The sequence below is a fragment of the Chrysochloris asiatica genome, unplaced genomic scaffold (assembly GCF_000296735.1).
Source record: "Chrysochloris asiatica unplaced genomic scaffold, ChrAsi1.0 scaffold00015, whole genome shotgun sequence".
Taxonomy (NCBI): domain Eukaryota; kingdom Metazoa; phylum Chordata; class Mammalia; order Afrosoricida; family Chrysochloridae; genus Chrysochloris; species Chrysochloris asiatica.
This window is the reverse complement of record NW_006408533.1, coordinates 11,741,533-11,754,070: the sequence shown is the minus strand read 5'-3', so window position 1 is coordinate 11,754,070 and position 12,538 is coordinate 11,741,533.

The window sequence follows — 12,538 nt, the reverse complement described above, 5'->3', positions numbered from 1 at the left end:
AGCTCTGGACCGAAAGTTGGTTTGAACCACAAGGTCAGTGGGTCAAAACTCACTAGCTGCACCTTGGAAACCTTATAAAGGGTCGCTATGGGTCGGACCCGACTCGATGGCACTTAACAACAACAACATGAGTTGGAACTTTCTCAACAGCATTTAACAACAACCATAAAGATCCCTGGTGTGGCGCTGTAGGATCAACACTGGACTGCTAACAGCAATGTCAGCAGTTCAAACCCTAGGGTCACCATAAATATTAAGTGACTCGATGGCACTAACCAATAAAAACAAAAACAACAACAAAAAAACCCTATGTGAAATGTTATACTACTAGTGTCTAACACAAAAGGGTTTGATAAATCATAGCTTTATAATAAAAATTGTTATTAAAAGGTAAAAATGCTAAATTAAACTCTTGAAAAACAGAACTTGAATATCCAAATTCTTGAATATGAACCAGATTAGGAAATTTCTAGGAAAAGTAACTTGACATTGAAGTACTGGGAGAACAAAAGGGTTGATTAGAGACTAGAAAGAGAAGTTGCACACTAAATTGGTCAACATAAGAAGTGCTTCCCTCTTCCTTACCCTTCTCTCCACAGTACCTATTTTATAGATATTTCAAGATCCACCTCAGTTGCCATCTCAGTCCATTTCTTCTCCACCTAACAAGAACCACTCCTTTAAATAAGAGAACTACACCATCCTTTATTTATATAGAGCATCACTGCCAAGTGAGTGTGACTCTTAAAGACGTGATTGTGATTACGTTTTCTTGAAAACTAAGTGTCTAGGAGTCCTAGTGTGGCGCTACGGATTAATGCATTTGCCTGCAAGGATGGTTTGATCCATCAGGTCAGCGGTTCAAGCTCACTAGTTGCTATGAGTCAGAACGGACTCGAGGGCACTTAACAACAAGTGTCTAGGAATAGTGTCTGCTTAGCTGGCCACCCTGTTTGCAGTGCATAGAATACCACAAGTATCATGGGAGACCCTCACACATTGGTACTTTGTTGAACTCACAAAATAGGTTAGGTCTTCCAGTTTCTACTCTTTTCACTTGAACTCGTAGCGCGGTAGCGCACCTCCATGATAATGCTCTTTCCTCATCAGGCTTGGAAAACTATTAACCAAAGCAAGCTTTACTAAAGCATTTCAACAAATCATCCCAAGAAAACTATTTATCAACCTAAATTTAGTGATCTTGCAATTAAGCCCTATAGACAAGGATTTATGTCTTATTATCTAGCCTTTGGTGGCCCCGGGGTTAAAGTGTTTTGCTAACCAAAAAGTTGGAGGTTTGAATCCACCAACTGCTCTGTAGGAGAAAAATGTGACAGTCTGTTTTCAGGAAAACATTTACATCCTTGGAAACCCTATGGGCAAGACCAGATTAAGAGTTGTGAGGGCTCTAAACAGTGGTAATCTGTGATGGTCACTCTTCTGTTAATGCATTCAAACGGGATATGTAAATTTTATATGAGACAGTGTACATACTGTATGTGTGTTTTAACTCTACATGATGTAACTTCTTTTCAAATGCAACTAATATTAGTGATTGAACACAAAAGAGACATATATTGTTATAGCGGAATGAGATGACCTGGAGTATAAAATTTTTAGTGAATACAGGGTTGTTGTTGTTGTTAAGTGCCATCAAGTCGGTTACATCCCATAGCGACCCTGTGTAGGTTTTCCGAGGAGCGGCTGGTGAGCTTGAACCACTGACATTGTGGTTCAAGCTGACCTTGCAGTCCAGCGCATTAACTCACAGTGCCACAATGCAAGATACTAAGGTTTTTACTGCATACCACATTTTCTACAAAAAGGATATTCCTCATATTCTACAACAAAGACTATGAGTCAACGAACTTACTTGCTTCATCAATCACTGTGAAATTCCGTTGATCTACCACAATGAAAAATTGACTTTCACCAAATTTTGCTTTAAACAATTTGTACTATAATTTTGTTGCTTGTTTTATAGTGCATGCTATATATTATAAATGAAAAGATGACATAAATGAAAATTTGATGATCAGAAAATGAATATGACAACAAATTACTATAAGGTAGTCCCAGGTTAAAAAACAGACCAATTCTGAACTATGCCTTTAAGAATTCGTAGGTAAGTTGGACCAAGTACAAACAGCCCTTGTTTAGTGTTATTTTAGTGCATGAATGAAAAAGCCCTCGTGGTGCTGTAGGATAAGCACACTGCTAAGCACAGGGTTGGCAGTACAAACCCATCAGCCGCTCCAAGGGAGAAGGAAGAGGCTTTCTGCTCTTATAGAGATTTACAGCTTTGGAACCCTTCTACAGGCTCTCTGAGTCACATTAGACTCAATGACAGTGGGTTTGGTTTGTTGATGGTTTTTTTCAGTGAAAGACTAGGCTGCAAGTCTTTTCACAGATTTAAATGCTGCATGTGCAGCAAGTGAAAGTGATTGTGATGAACTGTTTGTTACCTATGGGTGTTGGTTCAGTCTTTTCTAATTGATAATTTACATGACATTAATAGGGCAAGTAGGAGTTGTCTGGATGTTCATAATCCAAGGACTGCTTGTGTTTTATTGTAGATAGGGTTTTCATCTCTACCATGTTATAATTTAAAAGACTTATTCTGTTCTTTGCTCTTACAAAATTTCCAGTGAATTCATCACAACTAAGCTGCTGAACAATATGTACTTTCATACATAATAAGGATAATGAATTGAGTCCTTTTGAATCATTGTTCAACACTGAAAGTTTTTGTATCTCTGTAGTTTCAATAACCTCATATACATGCGAAAGATGGACAGTGAATAAGGAAGACCGTAGAAGAATTGATGCTTTTGCGTTATGGTGTTGGAGGAGAATACTAAAAGTGCCATGGGCTGCCAAAAGAACCAATAGATCTGTTTTGGAAGAAGTGCAGCCAGAGTGCTCCTTGGAGGCCAAGATGGTCAAACTTTGTCTCTCATACTTTGAACATATTGTTAGGAGGGAACAGTTGCTGGGGAAGGATATTATGTTTGGTAAGATGGAGGATCAGAGATAAAGAGGAAGACCCCCAATGAGATGGATTGGCCAGGTGGCAGCAGCGTCAATGGACTCAAGTGTGGCAACAGTTATGAGGTTGGCCCAGGATCGGACATTGTTTCATTCTGCTGTGCATAAGGTCACCATGAGTTGGTGCCGACTGGATGGCACCTAACAACAACAACAATGGAGGAAAATGAGCACTGTGTTGTGCAGTTTGGTGATCATTAAAGTTAGGAATATGGGTAAAGTAATTGAAACATTGGGAAATATGCATTGTGTTTAATCTCCTTTGATGGAGTTATAAGTACCTGCATGAATAAAATTTGCATTTCCTGACTCTATAAACTTGGTTCTCATGTAAGAAAGAAATTGTTGCCTTTCTCCATAAAGGCTTATATTTTAAGTCATCAGGATAAGTCTGCATTAATTTCTTGGATGCCTTCATGCATTCTTCATTAGGTGTATTCACATTGTTTAAGAAGGAAAATCTATTTAAAAGAACTTGATACACTGCACTTTTCTTGTCATGCAAGATTCAAGTGTGTCAATGAGGGTGTAGTATGTGGTTATGTGAAATTAATCTTTGGCACACAATGATAATTCTAGAGCACTTCTGTACTTGACCTGTTTGTTTCTCATGCTTCTCCAATGGAAGTATCTGTTAAAATGGGTTTTTAAAATTTCCCAAATCTTCTCTTCAATTATGTAAATACCTAATTAATGACTAGTATTGATGATTAGCTATGGGTCGGAACCGACTCGATGGCACTTAACAACAACAACAACAATTGATGATTAGAATTGATCTAGTCTTTAAATTTACTTCTGAATCGTACAGCACTTGACTCATATCATGAAAATGCTGCAATGTGTTTATTTTCCCACATATTTAACGTAAATACATACATACTCCAGTATTTACATTTCCTGTCAATTGTTTCAACTTCTCCTTTGGTATCTCCTCTTCAGCAATAGTTTCTAAGGCATCTAGAATCTAAGTGTATAGTCGTGGGATTGCATTCATTGAAATAGCATGCACTTCTCAATGTGTATTTTAATACTTGATCATTGACTAAATATGTTTTTTTATTGGTCCAGTTGTGAGGATTTTTGTTTTCTTTACACTAAGGTGCAACCCATATTGAAGGCTGTGTTCTTTGATCTTTATCAGTAAGTATTTTAAGTCCTTTTTGCTTCCAGCAAGCAAAGTTGTATCATCTGCATATCACAGGTTGTCACTGAGTCTTCCTCTAATCCTTATTCCCAGGTCTTCTTCATACAATCCAGTTTCTTGGATTATTTGTTCAGCATACAGATTGAATAATTATGGTGAAAGAATACAACCCTGGTGCACACCTTTCCTAATTGTAAACTATTACGTATCCCCTTGTTCTGTTCTAATGACTGCCTCTTGGCCTGTGTACAGGTTCCTCATGAGCGCAATTAGATGTTCTAGAACTCATTCTCCATAGTTTGTCATGATCCAAACAGTTGAAAGCCTTTGCATACTCAATAAAGCACAGGTAAATATCTTTCTGGTATTCTCTGCTTTCAGACAAGATTCATCTATTGGCACAGTGACAGCAGCAATGGACTCAAGCTTGACAGCAATTGTGAGGTTGGCGTAGGACTAAGCAGTGTTTCGTTCTGTTGTACATAAAGTTACTATGAGTCGGAATTGACTTGACGGCACCTAACAACAACAACAATTGACTAAATATGTTTTAAGGACTGTCCATTGTAAAATAGCAGTGGCAAAAATATATAGAGAGTAACTGACAGTAAAAAATCAACTCCTTACAGCCAACAATCGACTGCACTACCTTCTACAAGATTAAATGAATACACAGCACACGGTATGAAAATGGCATATTCATTACATTCTAAAGTTACCTGTTGCATGCCTTTTTAATGCCCTGACATATCGGCAGCACTGTCACATTGGTCTCTGTACTTAGAAAAGTCCATTTTGTGAACTCATAAATACTGAAATAATTTGCAGTTTCTTCACTAGTCTACATTTTTAAGCTTGTAAATGTGACAAATCATTCTAGAGGTTTTCTATCTGTTGGAGATATGTATCTTAAAACAATACTTAATTGATATGTACAAGAGACCTTTAAAACTTTTGTGGAAACAATGAAATAGGAAGATAATGGAAAATATCCACAAATTTTTTGAAGCCTTCTCAGATAAGAAAGATGAGTAGTAGAATCTACTGTCAAACAGATATTGAATTGCACTTAACTCACTGGAAATAATTTATCAAACTTTATCACTTAGTAAGTTTTTAGAATATATGATGGGTTACCCTTTCCTGTGTTACCATATTTTGAGATGTGACCTACTAAAAATGGATCAAATTGAGCAAGAAGTTCAAGTAAACCTCCCAAAATTCCATTTTGTGGGAATGAACTCAAGCACTTAATATTCTTCTTCAAAGGTCATTCAGCAACTGTTTTAATGACAGCAACAACATGTTGCAAAATGGCTTTCCAATACTGAAGTCCTTCATTAATTTGTTTCTAGCTCATGAGTTAAGCCATGTCTTTGATCTAAATATAACAATATACAGTCTCTGTTTTTGAACTGTTTTCATGGTTGTCAACCATATCTGAGTTGCACCAATTGCTAAATCCAATGTAGCAAATTGAGACTTAAGTGATTTAGCACTGAATGGTTTGCAAACAAAACAGTATACAGAAATAACTAGTGAGAATATAATAATATCCTTTTATAATGCTTACTATTATATTTTCACCCTAAAACTATATATTTGCTTTAGACCTATGCTTATTTACTCTCCAGAAATTTTCAGCACAGAGTTTCAAATGATCCACTGTGATGTTGACAATCGCTTGGACATCTTTTCACCCAATAATTTTATATCATTAGAAGAAAAATTATTCCACAAACCAAGATCTTATATTTCTGTTACTTATGTGGTCTGCAGATTTGACTTTTTCAGATTCTAAAAAATTCCACTTTTTACATCATTTTGTTTTACTAAAGCAAGGAATAGATGCCGAATTTGGAAAAAGAATTCTCTTATATTCATATTGCTGTCAGTAATCTCAGCACTAGTGGCACTAGTACAATATTTTACCCATTAAACCAGAGTGTTAAGTTGAAGTCTTTTATGATTCATCATATTTTTAGAAAGAAGTTAATTTTGCAACTGTTTTTAAGGATTCATAAATTCTTTTTTATCTTTTGTTTGTTTTAATTTTTTATTCTCAATTGATGCCACTTCATTTTACATGGATATAAAATTATGTCACTTCAAAAATTTGGTTCTACTGTAGCAAATACATTTGGATAATTTAAAATAAAATTTATAAAGCAAGTTGTTGCTATTGTTGTTGTTGTTAAGTGTTGTCAAGTCAGTTCTGACCCATAGCGACCGTATATCGAGCCAAATGTACATCTGGGGAGTTTAAACTGCTGACCTTGTGGTTCAAACTGATTTTACCGTTCAGTGAATTAACCCACAGTGCCATACCAGGATTCCATAAAACAAGTAGAATTCATGAAATAAAGTTTGCATTTGAATTTGATCATCAAGTATTCATACTTGAAAATTAATAACTAAAAAAATGATTTGGCACATCTAATTTTGTTAGTGAAGTCTGAGTTAGTAAAGAAAAAAAGTACTTACAAATCAGTAGGAAATAATTTCATTCATTTGTCGTAAGATATTGTTGGTGGATCTTTACAAGGATTTTCCTTCTTGAAATTATGCTTAAAAACTTGTATACTTATCTTCCATCTTTTGATGCTATGTCTTCGCAGTTGATTGCATTACTGCTGATACCAGATGGGGGTGAGAGCAATCACAAAGAACATGATATTAATACAAGGGTGTGCTCAATCTGAAGACACATGTGATCACAGTGCCGTAGATGTATGTTCTTATGTGGTCAACAAGAAATAACTGAATGCAAGGGTTTTACCTGATCAACCCAAAAGGAAAAGGAAAATATATTTGCTATCATATACAAAATTTACATAATGTACATGTTATTTCTTTGTGGAATTGTCCAATTCTCACATTCAGAGATAGATATATAAAGAGGCAATAATAGCACCATGTCTCAAGGAGAAAATTTGTGAGGAGTCATAACAGTATCAATCAGTTTCTTAAAAGAGAGCCAGTCTGAAGTGAAATGGAAAATACATTCATGTAAGTTTATTATATAAATGGGAGTCCTGTTGTGAAGCTGTATGATAAGCACTGGACTGCGAACCACAAAGTCAGTGGCTCAGACCTATCAGCTGCTCCTTGGAAACTCTATACGGGGTTGCAATAAGTTGGAATCGATTTGACAGCACTTTACAACAACAACAACTACTACCTAAATGTTTATTTCCTGAAAGAATTGTAAAATTCTTTATACAGAAATACATAAATATCCTGATAAAATATAAATGTAATGTTCTGACATATGCCCATTGTCACTTTCTTGGGAGACCAATTTGGAAGCATACTAGTTGTTGAAAAACAAACATATTTTGCATGATAAATAAATATTGAATTTTATGTCTTCTTGATGGGCCTCCTGAGGACTCGTGGTATAGCACTGTAGGATCAGCACTGGACGGCGAACCACAAGTTCAGACCCTGCTCCTCGGAAATCTATACAGGGTCGCTGTGAATCAGAATCAACTCAACAGAACTTAAAAGCAACAATGCCTCATACATCACTTACTAGCAGATAGCAGTGTCTGAGTCCCATGTAACAGACAATAAAAAATGAAACTCGTTGTATAAATTAAAACTTTAGGGACTAGATACTTACTAATATTTCCAGTACTTTTTGGATGTTTTCTATATTAGTATTACATGGTTGACTTATTCGGGTTCTTTCACTTTTACACGTCATCTTGGACTGGAGTTGCTGTTGGTTGTTTATTAGCACAAAAGCATGCCCTTGTGGTTCTGTCATGGCAAAGAACACTGCTGGCCCTCCTGGCTGGAGCTACTGGATTCACAGATATGGATGGATAAGAAGTTCTCTCAAAATGGATCGGAGACCTGATATCAATGAATAGAACCTATCCTTTACCAGTAACTGCTGATGTTAGATCTATGTGCACATTGGGTAAATGTTGCAAGAGTTAGACTTGACTGGCCACCCTCACCTCTTGCTTATTAGAAAGAAATAGTCTATCCCAAGAGATCTACCAAGATAAGGCGTTTCAATTACATAGGAGAGGATCATAGGAGGCAGATGTCAATGAAGGTGTGGAAGTGCCTCATGGCTTAAGCAGCCTAGTTTGTGGGCATCCTTGTGACCTGGCATGAACTATATTTCTAGATGGCACATTTTGTGTACTGGAGCTAGTATCGATTTAATTTAGTGCCTTGTCAATTCCCTTGCATTTCAGCACTTGTTTTTCTTATGTCCTGTTTACTTGACATCTATTGGCTTTGGACAACTGGTGCCCCTGTCTTGTTGTATAACCTAAGCACATGCTTACCTTGCTTTTAAAATTATCTGTCCCTGCCTATAGGGCAGTTCTATTCTGTCCTATGTTGTTGTTGTTATGTGCCATGGTGTCGGTTCCAACTCATAGCAACCCTATACAGGGTTTCCGAGGCTGTAAATCTTTACGGGAGCAGAAAGCCTCATCTTTCTACTGCGGAGCAGCTGGTAGTTTCGAATTGATGGCCCTGAGGTTTGCAGCCTGATTCGTAACCACTACGCTACCAGAGCTCCTTACTCTGTACTATAGGGTTGCTATAAATTGGAATGGACTTGATGGCAGTGGGCTTAGTGTTCTGGTTTTATTAAGACTTCGGTTTCTGTTTAGTAATGAAGATAATTGTAGCTTTCAGAATGAGAAAACAGCTCATGAAAATTTTATTTTGGTTGGATTATTCAGCCTTCCCAAGTTGAAGGGTAGTATTTCTTTTGTAAGCCATTTATCCCAAAGCTTTGCCAGAAAGTACCGATGCATACATTATGCAATGCAAAGATATGTCATTCTTAAATTAGCTCCATTTAAAACACTCTGAAAGTTATTACTCAGTGAGTGCAAGGGACATGTTAAAACTCAGACAACCAACTAGTCCTGTAGCTCCTGACCTCATTTTTAATGCTGGGATGAGAGTAAGCTTATCATTTATTTCATAAATCTCAGTGCATAAAACACACATGGCCATTACCAAGGAAACACTGATGATTGCTTTAAAATAAATAGAAATAGTGACGAGAAAGATTTAAGTTACTTTAGCTTATAGGTTTTTTTTTTAACTCTCCACTTAGTTGAAAGGGTCTCTGGATGATGCAAATGGTCTGTGCTTGTTACTAACCTGAAGGTTGGTAGTTCAAACCTACCCAGCAGAAGTACATAAGGAAAGGCCTGAGGATCAGCTTCTATTAAGATTACAGCCATGAACACCCTCTGGAGCAGTTCTAGTCTGTGTGTGAACGTATGATGTATTTTGTTTCTTTGTTTGATGTATGTTATATATCATGTATTGTCAGAATATTCAGCTAGAAAATCTAGCAAATATTGAAGTGATATGAACACAATTACAAGTAGGCTTTTATTGTTGCTGTTAAGTACCATAGAGTTAGTTCTGACTCATAGCAAGCCTATATAAGGTTTCCAAGGAGCAGTTGCTGGGTTTGAATTGCCACCCTTGTAGTGAGTGGTACAGTGCTTATCCTACAGCATCACACCAGGACTCTAGACGGATAGGGTTGTTATTGTTTGTTAAGTGCCATTGAGTCTATTTGGACTCAGTGACCCTGCGTAGGGTTTCTGAGGAGTGACTTGTGTTAACCACCAACCTGGAGGTTAGCAGTCCAATGCTTATTCTACAATGCCACACCAGGACTCCAAAGGTACGTTTGTTTTTTATTAAGCACCCTTGAGTCAGTTCCAACTCATAGTGACCCTGTGTAGGGCTTCCAAGTAGCAGCTGGTGAATTAAAACCACTGACCTTGTAGTTCAAACTGATCTTGCGGTTGAGTGCTTATCCTATGGCATCACACCAGGATGCCGTACACGTCAGTTGTTGTTGTCAAGTTCTGACCCATAGCGACCCTGTATAGGATTTCCATGGAGCAGCTGGTGAGCTTGAACTGCCAATCTTGTGGTACAAACCGACTTTGCGGTCTAGTACATTAGCCCACAGCGCCACACCAGGGCTCCAATCACAGAGCACTGTAGCCCAGCAGAAGGACAGGATAGCAGATGGCAGGTGTGGAATGCTTGATTGATAGGTCAGAGGATGGTTAAAGTATACAGGGTGTGCATGAAGTTGAGTGTGACCAGAAGGTAAATCAGCAGGGTGATGTTGGTGATGTTAGAAGGCTGGTGAGAACAGAGAACTTATTACAATGGGTGTAGGGAAAGGAGAGAGGGTTGTCTTGTCTTTGTTCTTGTTCAAGCATATTTCTATCCCATGGAAGTGAAACCATGAGTGACACCATGGACATTAGATCAGGTCTTTGACATTTTCATGGTTGCTCCAGTTACATGGCCTCTGCTATAGGTGGTAAGAGAGAAAATTAGCAGATTTGGTGGAAGGGTAAATGATATAGCAGTGTGGGAAAGTTTCATTGTCTTTCTGAGTTTCAGAGTAATAATCAAAGCAAACAGCATAGAGAAGGCAGTTCATCCTTAATGAACAGTTAGCCCTGAGATCACAAGCCACAGCAACCAACATCTTGAAAGAATAAGAGAATGAGTCAGTGTCTAACTGAGCTGCTCCTTGTGAGTCAGTCTACGTGTGCGGTTAGGAGTTCCACAAGCCACGTCTTTTTTTAATAGAATTTTGAGTTTTATTCCACATTTTCACCACACAATCCAGGACGTTCTACTAATATTGTGATCTCATTCAGAGCAGTTGGTCATGGTACCTGGCCACAATCTAGTTCTTGCCTCGGAGTACATCTTTTTGCTATTGCGAATAGTTTTTTGATGAACATGGAGAATGATATCATCAAATATTTCTATTTTTTTTAAGGAAGTGCCATACTGTCTTCCATACAGTGGTTGTACTATTTTACCGTACCACTAGTAATCTTTGAGGGGTCTAGTCTCTACACATTGTTGCCAGCATTTGTTGCTTTCTGACTTTTTTGAACTTTGCTGTAAATGCTGGAGGAGTCCTGGTGTGGTGCATCAGGCTGTAAAGCCATTTGAACTGCAAGGTCGGCAGTTCAGGCTCACCATCTGCTCCTTGGAAACCCTACACAGGGTCACTACGGGTCAGAACCAATTCGACGGCACTTAACAACAGCAACAATAAATGCTGGACTGAGATGTTATCATTATTGCTTTGACTTGCATGTCTCCACGTGTGGCCCTCAAGCAGGTTGGTTTGAGCCACGAGGTTTGCGGTTCAAACTCACGAGCCACGCCTTGGAAACCCTATACAGGGCTGCTGTGAGTCAGAGTTGACTCAGTGGCACTTAGCCACAACAATGGTTAATGGAGTCCTGTAGGATAAGCACTGGACTGTTAATCACAAGGTCACAAACCCACTAGCTACTCCTCAGAAACCCTATTCTGGGTCATTATGAGTCAGAACTGACTTGATGGCACATAACAACAATAACAACAATGGTTAATGACCACAAGCACATTATTTCATTTGTTTGTTGGTGACCTGAATATCTTCTATAGTGAAGTGTCTGTTCATGTCTTCTGCCCATTTTTTAAAAAAATTGTATTATTTGTATTTAGGTGTTGATGTTTTCTATAAATTTTAGAGCTTAGTCTCTAAAATTTGTCTTTGTCAAAAACTTTTTCCCAGTCTATAGATTTTTTTATTTTTTACTCTTTGGGTGAAGTCTTGATGCACATAAGTGTTTAATTTTTAGGAGTTTCACGTCATATTGTGTACCAAAATGGAACATTTTTATTTATGCTTGAAAGTGTATTCAGGGTATGTATTTGGGCCCCTAAACTTGCTCCTATTTTTCTTTGATAATCTTTATGTTTTAGGTTTTACATTTAGGTCTTTGATCCATTTCGAATTTGTTTGTCTACTGGGTGTGATGAGTCACTTTTGACTCAGAATAACAATGTAGGACAGAGTAGAACTTGTACATAAAGTTCCCAAGGCTCTCATCTTTATGTAGTAGTCTCAAGCCTCCAAACTTTTGTTTTGTTTTTCTGCAAACTGATATCCAGTTTTGCCAGTACTGTTTGTTTACGAGACTCTCTCTTTCTCGTTTAATGGTTTTTAGCCCTTTGGCAAAGATCAATTGTCCCTAGGTAGATAGATTTACTTCTGGGTCCTGAATTCTGTACCAATTGTCTGTCATTGTACTAGTACCAGTTTGTGTTGACTGTCGCAGCTATACATAAAATATTTTAAGGTCCTCCATTGCTCTTCTTCTTTAGTAGTGCTTTGTTTATGCAGAATCTCTTTTCCTTTCCATTTTATGAAAACCTCTGTCATACAGTACAGCCTGTTGTTGTTGTTGTTAAGTTCCGTGGAGTCGGTTCCGACTCATGGTGACCCTCCACAGAGTTTCCGAGGCTGTAAATCTT